The sequence below is a fragment of the Manis pentadactyla genome, chromosome 1 (genome assembly GCF_030020395.1).
Source record: "Manis pentadactyla isolate mManPen7 chromosome 1, mManPen7.hap1, whole genome shotgun sequence".
Taxonomy (NCBI): domain Eukaryota; kingdom Metazoa; phylum Chordata; class Mammalia; order Pholidota; family Manidae; genus Manis; species Manis pentadactyla.
The window spans coordinates 108,374,195-108,387,270 of NC_080019.1; the positions used below are offsets into that span (position 1 = coordinate 108,374,195).

A 13,076-nucleotide genomic window follows, 5' to 3' on the forward strand; every position below is an offset into this window, starting at 1 on the left:
CAACAATAACCCAGAGGGAGTTATTAAGCCTGACGATTCACTCATTTTTCTCCAAGATTTTTATTAAATGCAATTTCGAGGGGATAAAGTTTCTTCTCTTTTCTCTTTCTGTTCACTCGAATAAACCCTAATTACCACTAGGGCAAAATAAATGGGCTTAAAGAAGATGCAGCAATAGGCGATGTTTTTCCTTTAAATGAATCAGTTGAAGGTTCTTGTTCCAACAGGCACCAGGGCACTTCCTGTCCCCTCACACCTTGCTTAATTCAGTCTGAAGAGCATTGATGGAGCACCTTATTGTGAGGCAAGGACGCATATAAGGTAGGGGATAAAAGACACAGCTCTGCCTTCTGGGGCTTATGGTAGGGGTTGGGGTGCTAGTTTTGAACTCAACTAAGATACTGTACATGTTAGACGAATAAATGCCGTTGTGATGTATTAAATAAGACTGCTTTGTTTCCAAGTAATGAAAATGCAAACTAAGTTAATAAGGAAAATTTGTTGTAAAAAAATACTGGATTGTCACAAGGAATCTGGGGCAGGCAGGCCCGTAGCAGGGACACATCAGACCTCTCTTGGCTTCTCAGCTCTGTCTCCATCTGTGTCTCATCTCTGTCTCTGCCTCTACCTCTGCCTTCAGATTAGCCTCTTCACAACATGGTGCGAAACATGGTTGTACAGAAGGTTCCCAACTTTATAATATCTGGCAGTGTTAGCCCTGGGGAGAAATGGACTTTTTCACTTCCAGTTACAAAATTCCCCAAGAAGGCTTCTGATTGGACTAAAATGTGTCAGCTCTTCACCCCTGGACCAATCTCATGTGGCAAGGCGGGGAACGCAGGGATTTGGGAAGCAGCTGCGAAAGGTCCTGTTTAGGTCAGAGGCACATTCCCCACTCCCATCCCCACCCGCGCAATAAAATGGCTCTCCTGAAAATCCTACGGGTTGGGCAGGGGGCAGGCAGCGGGCCCCACGAAGGCAGCAGGGTAGGGGGAAGCAAGGGACCCAGTATTTATGCTGTTTTCAGAAAGAACTACAGGGGCTCTGGCCTGACAAGTGTAACTCTAGTAATGAAGGCAAAGGACTGAAATACTTGAAAAAAGTAGTCCCTATGAAACCTAGCTTTCATTTAATCCTCACAAAAGTGATCTAAGGGATTGCTACTATGCCCTTTTTACAGATGTTGGATACAGAGAGGTTGAGCACCGTGTCCACGCTTGCACAGCTGACAAGTGGCAAGGGAGTATTGGGAACGACCTTTGAGCGGCCTGCGCCACCAGGTGCGTCCACAGACAGAGCTCCGGGGGAGAGTGGCCGAGCTCGGAGCAGGCCCAGGCCCAGGCCCTCGCGGTGGGGGTGGGGCACAGGTTCTAAGCCGGGCCTGGACTTACCCGGAGGATTTCCACAGGCAAGTGCAGGGCGCAAGGGGGCTCCGCCAGTCTGCAGAGCTGCGGGCCTGATCCCAAAGGTGCGACCCGCACAGCCGGGTGGGCCGAAGGGAGGGCGGGAGACAGGGTTACACGGCCTGGAAGAAAAGTCCAGGCCCGGTGAGGAATGCCACGCCCCAGTCTGGAGAGCTTCTTTTCAGATCTCGGGCTGTAGAAAGCAATTCCATTTAAGGGCAACCCAGCCCGGTTCACACCTAGTCTTAAGGATGACAGATTGCCCTGTGGTCAGTTTGGGTGGTGAGAACGGGAACCTACAGCTCTGCACCTGCCACTGCCACTGCCATTGCTGTAAAGGAAGCCAATCCCGTTCCATAAAATGTCACCACCACTGGGGTGCAGTTTCCAAGGGGACCTTCTGCATAAAGAAATACACCAGGGAAAATGACCCCCCAGGACTGCAAACGTGCTGCAGCTCGGGAGGAAGAGCCGCTGGGAGGTGGGGGAGGGGCAGGGAGGCGCCCCCCTTCTCGCCCTCACCTCCCGTTCTGTAACCCGGCTCTGCCACGTGGTGGAAGCCTCCAGGGAACGGGGGCGAGGGGACGGCCTCAGTTCTGTCTACCCGAGGAGTGTCTGTCCGCACGCAAACAGCGGAGCAGCGGGAGCCGGTAGTCGCGCCTGGGCCTGGCTGCAGCGACCCCGACGCCGCCGCGGCGGAGTCTGAGTGCCGAGCTGCCGCCGCGCCTGCGAGCCGCCCCTCCCCCGCCGGGCTCGCGAGCCCATTTTCGCTTGGCCGGTCCCCGCGCTGCCGGATGGATCGCGCCCCACCCCCGCTCCTCTGCTCAGTCATTCAGACTTGGAAAGTCAATAACACGCTGACATCATCAGGGGTTTGTGTATTATTACACGGCTACTTTCCAGAGTACCTGGCATTATCTAAGAGAGGAGCACTCCGGTTGGGACCTGGACGCGGGGCTGGGTGGCCTCGGGAGGGGCGGCTGCCCCCCAGGCAGGACTTTTCCCCTGTGGGGAGCATCTGCTGGACACCGATTAGAAACAGATTAGGAGCTTTTGCTGCACTAAAAGCAGATCACTTTAGATATGGATACAGGCTTCATTTTGGCTTGGGGTGCACTTATAAATCATTCTTAAGTGACCTCTATTTCTACCAAAGACATTTATTTGGTCTTTAAGAAGGATTTTTAGTAATCCTCACGAAGGAAAAAAAAGGCGTCTTTTATGACTAGAAGCCAAAGTCTGATGCTTTTGCGACGCTTGGGGTTTGTGTGTGCGAGGGTCTGTTATGTAATGACCATCAGGGTGATTAGGTCTTCCAGGTCCCTCCTCCAGGGCTGGACTGGCTGCTTTGGTTGCTGTGTTTTTCTTAAGCCTCATGCGGAGCAAACACACACACATCAAAACATGTCCCAGATTTATGGTACAAACTGCTCTCCAAGCAAATTGCCTTAGAAGAGAGTCTCATTTTGAAGGAGGGAAATAGATAAATTTGTTGTTAATTAAGACTCCTTATCTTACCACTCTGGCATTTCCTTTTCCTAGAATGAGTCTGTAAAAATAATTTTATGTATTTCAGTCGTTCTTTCCCTCCCCCGTGCTGTAATGGCACTTGTAATAGCTTAAATAACTAATTGTATGGATTACTGTACTTTTGTTCTGTTTACACACACCCACAAACAGGCACACACACAGACCTCAGTTAAAATACGTAAAGCTCAGTTACTCACATAAATGGTACCTTTTCTGTTTGGCCCAACAGGCTATTTCTTTCTTTACACACATGCAAGGCTGATTCATTCAAATTCTCTTTAGTGTCTTAAATTGAAATAAATGGCAGACAGCCCCAATTTGGCTACTAGAGAATTACAAGGGGAGAGCAGTTCTTCCCTGGCCTCATCTGCTCCCTCTGTACCTCAGGCAGGGAGAGATCACTGATTGATAGAAAAGTCTCTGGCCTCCAAAGGAGGAAGCAAAGCAGCCATGTTTCTCATCAATGTAACAATTTTCCTATGTGCACTCAATCATTTCAGGAGAATTTGTACAGATTATGACCACTTCCCTCCAGATGGTCTTTCACCAGGTTTGCACTTCTAAAACCACCTCCCCAGGCCTGTTCTACACCCCTCCCCTACCAGCCTTGCCCTGGACATGTTCCCTTTCCCATGCACAGGCAGCTGGCAGGGCCCAGTATACCAGCCCTCCAGATGGTTCAGGAGGTGTTGGGTCTGTGAAGCTTGAAGCTACAGAAGTGGAGTGGGGAGGACTCACCGCAAGCCCACCCACTGTTTGCTCAGGGGCTTTCCCTGAGCTCAGCAGAGAGGAGTGTGCAGACCTGGGAGCTTGTCTCTTTGCTTGTCACACACTTCTGTTACCTCATCTGTTGGCCCTCTGCCTTTGCCTGAGCCCCTCCTAGACATGACTACTTATTATAGCAGTCCTTGCTAGGCAAGGCATCAGCCCCCTCATTCTGGATGCTGAGACTCATACCTGGCAACCACTATCTGTCCTGGAGCTTTGGCCTAAGCTGTGGAGGGTGAAGGTGGGTGGGTTGCTCAGGCAGAAGCTCCATGGTAGAAAGGTGGTTGCCAGGTATCAAAGCTCCAGAACTAGATGGCTAACACCTTTGCCTAGCAAGGAGCAATGTGTGACCCGAAACGGGAATTCAGTGGAAAGGAAGCATGCTGGAGGTGGAGAAGCAGGAGTGTTGGCCTTGGAGGAGCTCAGTACAGTGTTTGGAGATTTGGACACGCCCTGCCAGAGCCAGAGAGCAGGCTGTTTACCCTGAGGAGAGGGCCTTTGGGCTGGTGCTCCGCTGCTGGGGGAGCAGGAAGAACACGTGACTGATGGCGTCAGGCCCCTCTGCCCCCAGCTGGCCCTGGAGGAAACGGCAGCCTGATGGGTCTGGCAGCGGTCCTACAGAGTGACATGCTGTTTCCGCCTTTCCTTTGGAAAAAAGGTCACTCTCTAGGCCTTTACTGTCAAATAAATGTCAGCTGGTTAGAACTGGGTGCATTTTAATTCACAGGCTTGAGTTTTTTAGGCATTCAGTGTGAAGATTCCAGCGACTGACACTCAGTTATGAGCCCTAATGTTGATTTAGAAAAGACAGCATTTTCAAATAGACCTTTGGCTTTGATGAAGACCACAGCAATGCTTAGCTATGTGTGGTTGAGTTTTCCAATCCATCGAAGACTGAAATTTTTGTTTAAAAAAATTAGAGAAGTATATTGAAAAGCAGATGTAAATATACAACCCTATTTAAAAACTTAGATTCAAAAAATTTTATTCACAAAATTACTCTCTCATATGACTATGGGTGTTTCTAAATATCATTCTCAGTTGCTATTTGCAGCTGGTTGTTGGAGGTAATAAAACAGTCCTTGGATCTGGGAAATGCTCTGAGTAGCACTTGAGCAGAGGCTGCACACTGGAGGCCCGAGGGCTGAATTCACCTCGCATTTGTATTTAGGTAGGCCCCATTTTTTAAAATTAATTAATTTATTTTGGTATCATTAATCTACAATTACATGAGGAACATTATGTTTACTAGACTCCCCCCATCACCAAGTCCCCCCCACATACCCCATTACAGTCATTGTCCATCAGCATAGTAAGATGCTATAGAATCACCACTTGTCTTCTCTGTGTTGTACAACCTTCCCTGTGCCCGCCCCCCCTACATTATGTCTCCTAATCGTAATGCCTCCCTTTTTTTTCTCCCTTATCCCTCCCTTCCCACCCACCCTCCCCAATCGCTTTCCCTTTGGTAACTGTTAGTCCATTCTTAGGTTCTGTGAGTCTGCTGCTGTTTTGTTCCTTCAGTTTTTTTCTTTGTTCTTATACTCCACAGATTAATGAAATCATTTGGTACTTGTCTTTCTCCACCTGGCTTATTTCACTGAGCATAATACCCTCTAGATCCATCCATGTTGTTGCAAATGGTAGGATTTATTTTCTTCTTATGGCTGAATAATATTCCATTGTGTATATGTACCACATCTTCTTTATCCATTCATCTACTGATGGACACTTAGGTTGCTTCAATTTCTTGGCTATTGTAAATAGTGCTGCAATAAACATAGGGGTGCATATGTCTTTTTCAAACTGGGCTGCTGCATTCTTAGGGTAAATTCCTAGGAGTGGAGTTTTTGGGTCAAATGATATTTCAATTTTGAGTTTTTTGAGGAACCTCCATACTGCTTTCCACAATGGAGGTAGGCCCCATTAAAAAAAAAAATCGGATTGAAAACCCAGAGATTTCACATAAAAATCCAGCTTTTCCCACAAAGTGAAAAGCTCTTGGCAACACAAGCACGTCAACAGTACCACTGCCCCTTTTCAGCTCAGCTCACCCCTAGGCAGCTACCTGCTTGGCTGCAAAAGACATTGTAATCTATTTACCCCTTCTCAAGGGGTCCCTTTGAAATGGGCTTGTGAGTATTTTCCTGACCTTCTCGCAGGGAAAGACCACTCTGCGAAGGTCAAAGGACCCAGCCGGGGCAATGTGGCTTTGAGGCGGGAGGCTGTGGTAGTACAGAGTTTCTGTGGATTCTTGGGTGCCTCAATCATTCTCTCTGGGTTACAATGGATAATACACTTCAAGTCTGTAATAGGTTAAGTCTTTAGATGCATGCATGCTCTTTTGATGAATATAAAAATTTAATAATTTACAAGTGTTACTGGTAAGTGTTACTACTAGTGTTTTATTATTTAATATTTCTTGGTCAATAGATACAGAAAGTAAAACTGCAACTGCCTCCCCCCCCCCTTTTTTTTCTATGTTTTAGAGGGGATGGTCCCTCAAGACAAGGTTAGGGACTACTGTTCTATAATAGTTTTCATATTTAGACTGTTATTCGTGTATCCTTAATAGAATGTTGAAATATGATGTAGCCTCAGCTTCTTTTAAAAATGACAGCTATAGTTTTGCATTATAAATTCAAGTTGTTGCAAAGGATATAATATCCAGTGTACTGCAAAAATGGATATTTTAGAATAAAACTGTTACATCATTTTTGAAAATGTATCCACTGGAATATAAATACCACAGCTATCAGATACCCATCATTATTCACTTAAAAAATACATGAACAAGCTTGAAATTCTTTAACACTCGCAGGTTTTTAGATGTTTTTCTTTTCCTCCTTGAATTCATACAGCCATCCTTATAGAGAGAAGTAAATAAATATAAATTTTTATTAAAAATATTCTGTGTGGTTATATGGCTTTAAGTGTTAACTTTTATTGATTATATATCTTAATGAAGTAAATATGGCTTTTCTTCCAATTAGCATATGTATCCATGGATGAATAATGTTACCCATTGCTAGAACGAGCATTAATTCTATTTCCAATTTTTTGTTCACGTACTTGTGTGTACACAAGAAATGTTACCATGTAAACAAGTAAATGGAAATGGAAGTATTTTTTAAAAGCAGTATCATCTCCAAATTCATTTGCTGTTCTTTCATTCTTCATTTACTGAATCATTTGCCAAAGACCTCATGACTTGACAAAAATCAACCATGATTAGATCCTGTTTCAGTCTTCTGGGGAGCAAAGACTAAGAAGTCACCTGCTGTACACTGAATGTTTGTATCCCCCCACCCCCATTTGTATGTTGAAACCTAATTCCCAATGGGATGGTATCTGGAGGTGGGTCATTTGGGAGGTGGTCACGTCAGGAGGGTAGAGTCCTCAGGGGTGGGATTAGTACTCTTATAAGAGAGACCCCAGAGGGGTCCCTTTCCTCTTCAGCCATGTGAAGACAGTAAAAAGATGGCCATCTATGAATTACAGCAGGCTGTCACCAGACACTAAATCTGTCAGTGCCTTGATCTTAAACTTTCAGTCTCCAAAACTGTGAGAAATAATTTTCTGTTGTTTATAAGCCACCCAATCTATGGTATTACAGTAGTCTGAACTAAGATCCCACCTGACTAGCAAAGGTATTTATTTCAGGTCTTTAAAAATATTTGCTTCCTCTATATCTACTCTAAGGCTTAATTTTTCCTTTGTGCTGCAGATGTTCTTGCCCTGGGCAGTGCATACAGTAAGATTAGGAATGGGTATAAGTAATGCATTTTTTTCTTTTTTTACTTATTTATTATATTCCTGCTTATCTATATTGCCTACTTTTTAAGTTGAGATATAATTGGCATAAAACATTAGTTTTAGGTGTACAACATAACGATTTGATATTTGTATATATTGTGAAATGATCACCACAATAAGCCTAGTTAACATCCATCACCATACATAATTATAATTTTTTTCTTATGATGAGAACGCTTAAAATTTACTCTCTCAGCAACTTTCAAATATAAAATGCAGTATTATTAACTATAGTCACCATACTGTCTATTACATTCCCCAGTACTGATTTATTTTATAACTGGAAGCTTTTACCTATTTCCCCCACTTCCCCCATTTTGCTCATTCTTCTTCCCCTGCCCCAGCAACCACCAATCTGTTCTCTGGATCTATGAACTCAGTTTTTTTTTTGTTTTGTTTTGTTTTAGATTCTATATATAAGTGAGATCATACTGCATTTGAGTTTCTCTGTCTAACTTATTTCACTTAGCATAATGCCCTCAAGGTCCATCCATGTTGCAAATTTCCTTCTTTTTTATGGCTGAATAACATTTGGTATGCATTTCTTTAGTAAAGTGAGAAAACAGGAGGTAAGTCACCTTGACATCAGGCTCTTTCTCAGCTAGTACTCATAGAAGTTGGGGAAATTGATTCTCCTAAAACTATCCTTTTCTGTGTACTCCTTGGACAGTCTTCATAACCCACAGCGGATGCATATGGGTATCCCAGTTTGAAGATGGCTGTCCTAGAAAAAAGTCAGACCTGGATTTTTTCAGTAAAAGGGAAATACCAGGAGGTCAATGTTGCCAGTGAACACATTAATAACATGTTCACTATGTATGAACTGTAGGCCCAGTTATATCTGTGGCCCATTCTGTGGGAGCTCCCTGTCAGGGCTTCACTAAAGAAATTGTGAAGGGATCTTTGCTGAGAACCTCTGGCTCCTTGTGAAGGTTGCTAGGGGTTTGTAGCTGGACTATAGCACCAGTAACATGGGCTTTTCACATTTTCACACAGTTGTAACTAAAGATGTCATGAGCTTGGTTCTTCCTATTTCACTGGGAGTCTGGTGAGAACATGCTCCCCTCCGGCTCACTGTCACGCTAAGCCCCCTGGAATGATTTAAAGAACAATTCTTGTTCCTTCCTAGGTGTGGTCAGCTGTCTCCCTACCCCTCTACCTCTTCCCCTTCTCTCATTGCATAAACCATCTCCCCAGTTTGCTACTGTTTTGAAGAAGGTAGCTTAAAGGAAGATAAGAATTTTTAGAGCAGATAGCTGGTAATGTTTGAGAGTCCTCCTTTATCCCCTAGGTTCTTTCAATTCTCCTTCTTAGTTCTGAGGATTTATGTGAAATTCAATATGAGGTGGTTACCTATGGAGGGAAAGCCAGTCCTCACTGCTCCTGGCCATTTAACCTAATCTTACCAGTGAGAATTTTGTAGGCCTCAAGAAGTCAAGTCCACTCTGAAGGTGCTGTAGTGGTTTGGGTCCATTATAGAGGGCACCTGAGGAATTATGTCTGGGATACTTGAAACACTTGAAATAATTTAAAACCTAATTTAATCTCCTGCAGGTCTTTTGGAATAGTTCTGATCTGTAATCATATTGGATTTTTTCCTAGATGTATTTCATTCTGCACCAGGATCCTTAAATTGCCTCAAAATAAAGGAAAGAGAATCGTGGGAAATATAAAAAAAATTTTTGAAATATTTGAGTGCCCAGAATATGCCAGGCATATTGCATACATTATCTCAGTACATCCTCCCAACATGCTTGTGAGGTAGGTGTCATTACCCCATTCTGCAGGTGAAGAAAGTCTCAGAAAGTATTGAAACCGAACACTTGAGCCATCCTTTGCTCTGTGTTTGCCTGACTGACCATTGCAATACTAATTAACCACAATTTCCTACTAAATAAAGAAGAGCAGAAGTTGAGTATAGATCTACTTATAAAATAGTATGTATGTAATTACTTTTGAATCAATTTTTCTAGGGTAATGTTAAGGTATCCCAAATAGTAGTCCATCTAATCCTTCTGGTCCATACAAGACACTGATTTAGATTTCTGGTGGCACTTCAGCAAGAGATTAAAGACTAATAATATCTTTTGAACTATTCTGTTAAATGATTTCTGAACCACTTAGGCCTGTTATATATCTTCCAAAGTAGTTAATGACACATTTTATTTTTCTAACATGATTGACTTTGAAAGTTACATGAACAATAGGATGAAAGGAATGAATCTAGACTAACTGGATCAGAACAGAGATAAATAAGAGAACAACGTTTAAGACATCAAACTCTTTGCCCATACTGGCACTAGTGTTCTTCAGAGCAGCAAAACTAGGTAGATTGTAACATTGTCTAACAAGGTGGTACATGCAGGAGAGAAAACGAGTTTGAGCAGAAACATGAGTCTGTTTTCAGACCCATGCCTGAGGAGCTTCTCCAATGAATGGTGCTGCCCATTGGATCTGTGGTTCTGAAACTGTAACCAGTTACAGTTATGCACATGTAGATGGTGACTGATTTGGAAAGGATGAGATCTCTGGGAGAGTGTGTGCATGGAGAAGAGAAGAGAGCCAGAAAACGCCCCCAGGGATCACATTAAACTAATACAAAGACAAGCCAGCGAAAGAGATTGAGAAGAAATAGCCAGAGAAGAGTGAAAATCTGACCGATTTTTTTTGCAAGGAAGTTAAGGGTGGTGGGAGAGTTCAGCAGTAGTAAAAGCTGCTGAGCGATCACGGACATAAAGGCCACTGGATTTAGCCATGGAGAACTAGCCATCCTGGGGTGAAGTAGGGGCAGGTGTGACCTCCCAGTGGATGAGAAGGTGAGGAGGCTGTGGTTGGACACAATTTTTTAATGAAGTTTGAGTTGTCAAGGGTAGTGGTTGTAGGAGGAATTGATTTTACTTTTTAAAGAGGAGGACTACATCAGCATGTTTACAATGGTGCTGGTGGCAAGGAGCCAATGGAGAGGGACAGCTGGATGATGTGAAGAGAGTGGGGACAAATAATAGGTTAAGGTGGGAGAAAATGTCCCAAAGGATGAGATTTAGAGGGCAGTAAAATTTATGGTGCATTGAACGTCTCCCCTCTTCTTTTTATATACTGGTGGAACAGCTGAACCTGGAAACTGATGACGGCTGTCATTGCCTGGACAGGTTGGCTGTTTGTCTAATTTACTCACTAGTTTTGGAGCTGTTGCAGGAAAGCACTACACATACCTAGCTCTGTATTTCCACGTCTTAACTCACTTTCTGTACTCAGCAGGCATTTGGACTAGTAAGTGGAATTTTAGTCCTTATTTATGCCATAAAAAATATGTTTATTTTTAGACAAAAGGGTAGAGCATTAGGCTTTATTTATAAGAGAAAAAAAATCCCAACCTGGGGGTAGAGTGGGGGGTGGTGCAGCTGGAGGATGAGGAAAAAGCAGTTCCCCCTTTTCAGGCCTGGCTGTTAATCTACCCAGATGCACTGCAGTCAGATCAACCCATCAGGCAACAAACCCCGGTGCATCATTTAACTGACTTCACTTTCCAGGTCAGCTGTGCTGGTTTGGCTGCCTATAAACATGATTTTAAATTCTCATTTCCACAGAGAAATCCAGGAACTGACAGTTTATGAATTCAGAATCCCCCAGTTACATACACACCACCCAAAATAAGCATAGAGATAAAAAAAAAAAATAGTACTAACTCACAAGGGCAATAAGAAATAGTTTGATGTTCTGCACAAAATTCTTTAACTTGTTTGCTGTGTGTCAAATGGCTTTACCATCATAGAATAATTTTGTTATGCATCTCCTCCTACAGTATGTGGACTATTATCAGTCGGCCACAGGAGGAGTATGGGCAGCGATAGAAACTGTGTCGAAGTGAGAACTCCCGTGTTCCAAGGACTGTCGGGGATCTTAATTGAATCCATTTATTAGCCTCTCTTGCCAGCACACATTCCTGAGGGCTGTGTGCCAGAATACGAATACATATATAGAGCTAGAAAGTTCATGATTGTTTATTAAAATAAAGTTCATGGCTTTAAACCTTGCTGATAGAACTCCATCCATAAATATTTGGCTGGAGTTACACAATGACTGGCAGGATGTGTTCATTCAAATTGGTTTTATTGATCAAACTTTTGGTTAAAGCCTATGAGAAGTTTGCCAAATGGATAGTAAAAAATCAGGCTCTCTCCCAACATGTAATTTGGAAGTACCCTGACTGCTGCTCTTTATGGGGCAGCTTATCAGCTGGTAACCAGGCCTGATCAATTCTATTTTAAAATGCCTCTTGCATCTATGTCATTTTCTCCATTCCTTCTGTTACCACCCAGTTCAACTCATCATACCTCACTTGCCAATTGCTGCCACAACTCTCAACTGGTCCCTCTGCTTCTAGTCTCTTCCAGCTTCAATCTAACTATGTGAAGGAAATGTTTTTGTAAATCACCACTTCCCTCGAGTCATTTCCCTGTTTAAAAATCTAAGTTCCTTGATACTGCTTTCAGAATCAAGAAGGGGCTTTTATTTTGAAAAAAATTACTAGGATAACTAAGATCATGCACTTCGATTGAAAGTGATATAATACATGGTAAGAGTGGGTTTGTTCTAGGAAATTAGAAACTATAAGAAATGAAAAAGGTCTTAGTTCACCAGGGCCAGCCAGGGCCTGAAGCTTACATGACTTGGGAGACTCTTTTTGAGAAAGAGGAATAGAAAATATGTAATTACAGAATTAGCTGTAGGTCTTGGAAGGAGTTGGTGCAAGTGAGGGGCCTTGAAGCTTAAGCTTTATTAGCTTCATAGTAAATGTGCTTCTAGGTTAAATAAATGTGGCCTAATAACAAAGTTTATTTGTCTTGAATTTTCATATTTAGCTCAAACTAATATATTCACCTGGTATCAATTCAAATAGAACAGAAGTGCTTAGGATGAAAGCATCATTCTCTCAACTCCTGCCCTCCTCATTCTTAGTTCCATTCTCACAGATAAGCTGTTCTAACTTTCTTTCCTCTGGTAGTTGCCCCCCAAAGTCTAAAAATATATACTTATATATTTTTTCTTGATTAATCTAGTTTAAGTAGTATCTATTGGCTCCTTGCTTATGACAGTTGAAGATTTATCTTATGTTATGACACTTCTTTCAAAACTTGGTGGCAGTTATTGTTTTTAGTTGTGGTGCTCAGTAACTTGGACTAGTAACTCTTGTTTTAGTCTCGTATAATGTAGAAATCGTTCCATAATCTATTGCCACTATCACTCAGCATGAAGCCTCTCTGCTCTGCGGCTTCTTTGTTGTTCCTCTGCAGGGTCATAGCACCGCTCCCTCCCTCCCAGTCCTGCCCACCTTTTCCTATTTCAGTCCTTTTCATCCATCAAAGCCCAGATCAATTCTTTCCTCCTCTTTAAATCTCTGCTATTCTAATATACTGTGGTATCTCTCTTTGAATGCTTCTCACTTGACTTTGGCAATATGCAATTTAGCACTTAATTATAAAGCTCATTGTTTTGAGCCCAACCCCTCCCCACCACCTCCCCAAGCCAATCACTGTATCTCTTGCAAGGCTGGTTCTC

General features: G+C 43.0%; 1 long non-coding RNA gene across 3 annotated transcripts in view; it reads left to right on the top strand.

Moving 5' to 3' along the window:
* The first annotated feature begins 217 nt into the window (after nucleotides 1–217).
* Nucleotides 218–13,076, top strand: part of LOC118932907 (uncharacterized) — a 36,650-nt gene continuing 23,791 nt past the window's right edge. For 2 of the 3 annotated variants that reach the window (XR_005032946.2, XR_008996989.1), the window contains exons 1-2: nucleotides 245–321; nucleotides 1,181–1,280. This is a non-coding gene — a long non-coding RNA (uncharacterized LOC118932907). Of the gene's footprint in view, nucleotides 322–1,180; nucleotides 1,281–13,076 lie in introns of all 3 variants that reach the window. The other variant, XR_008996990.1, reaches the window with a different exon arrangement.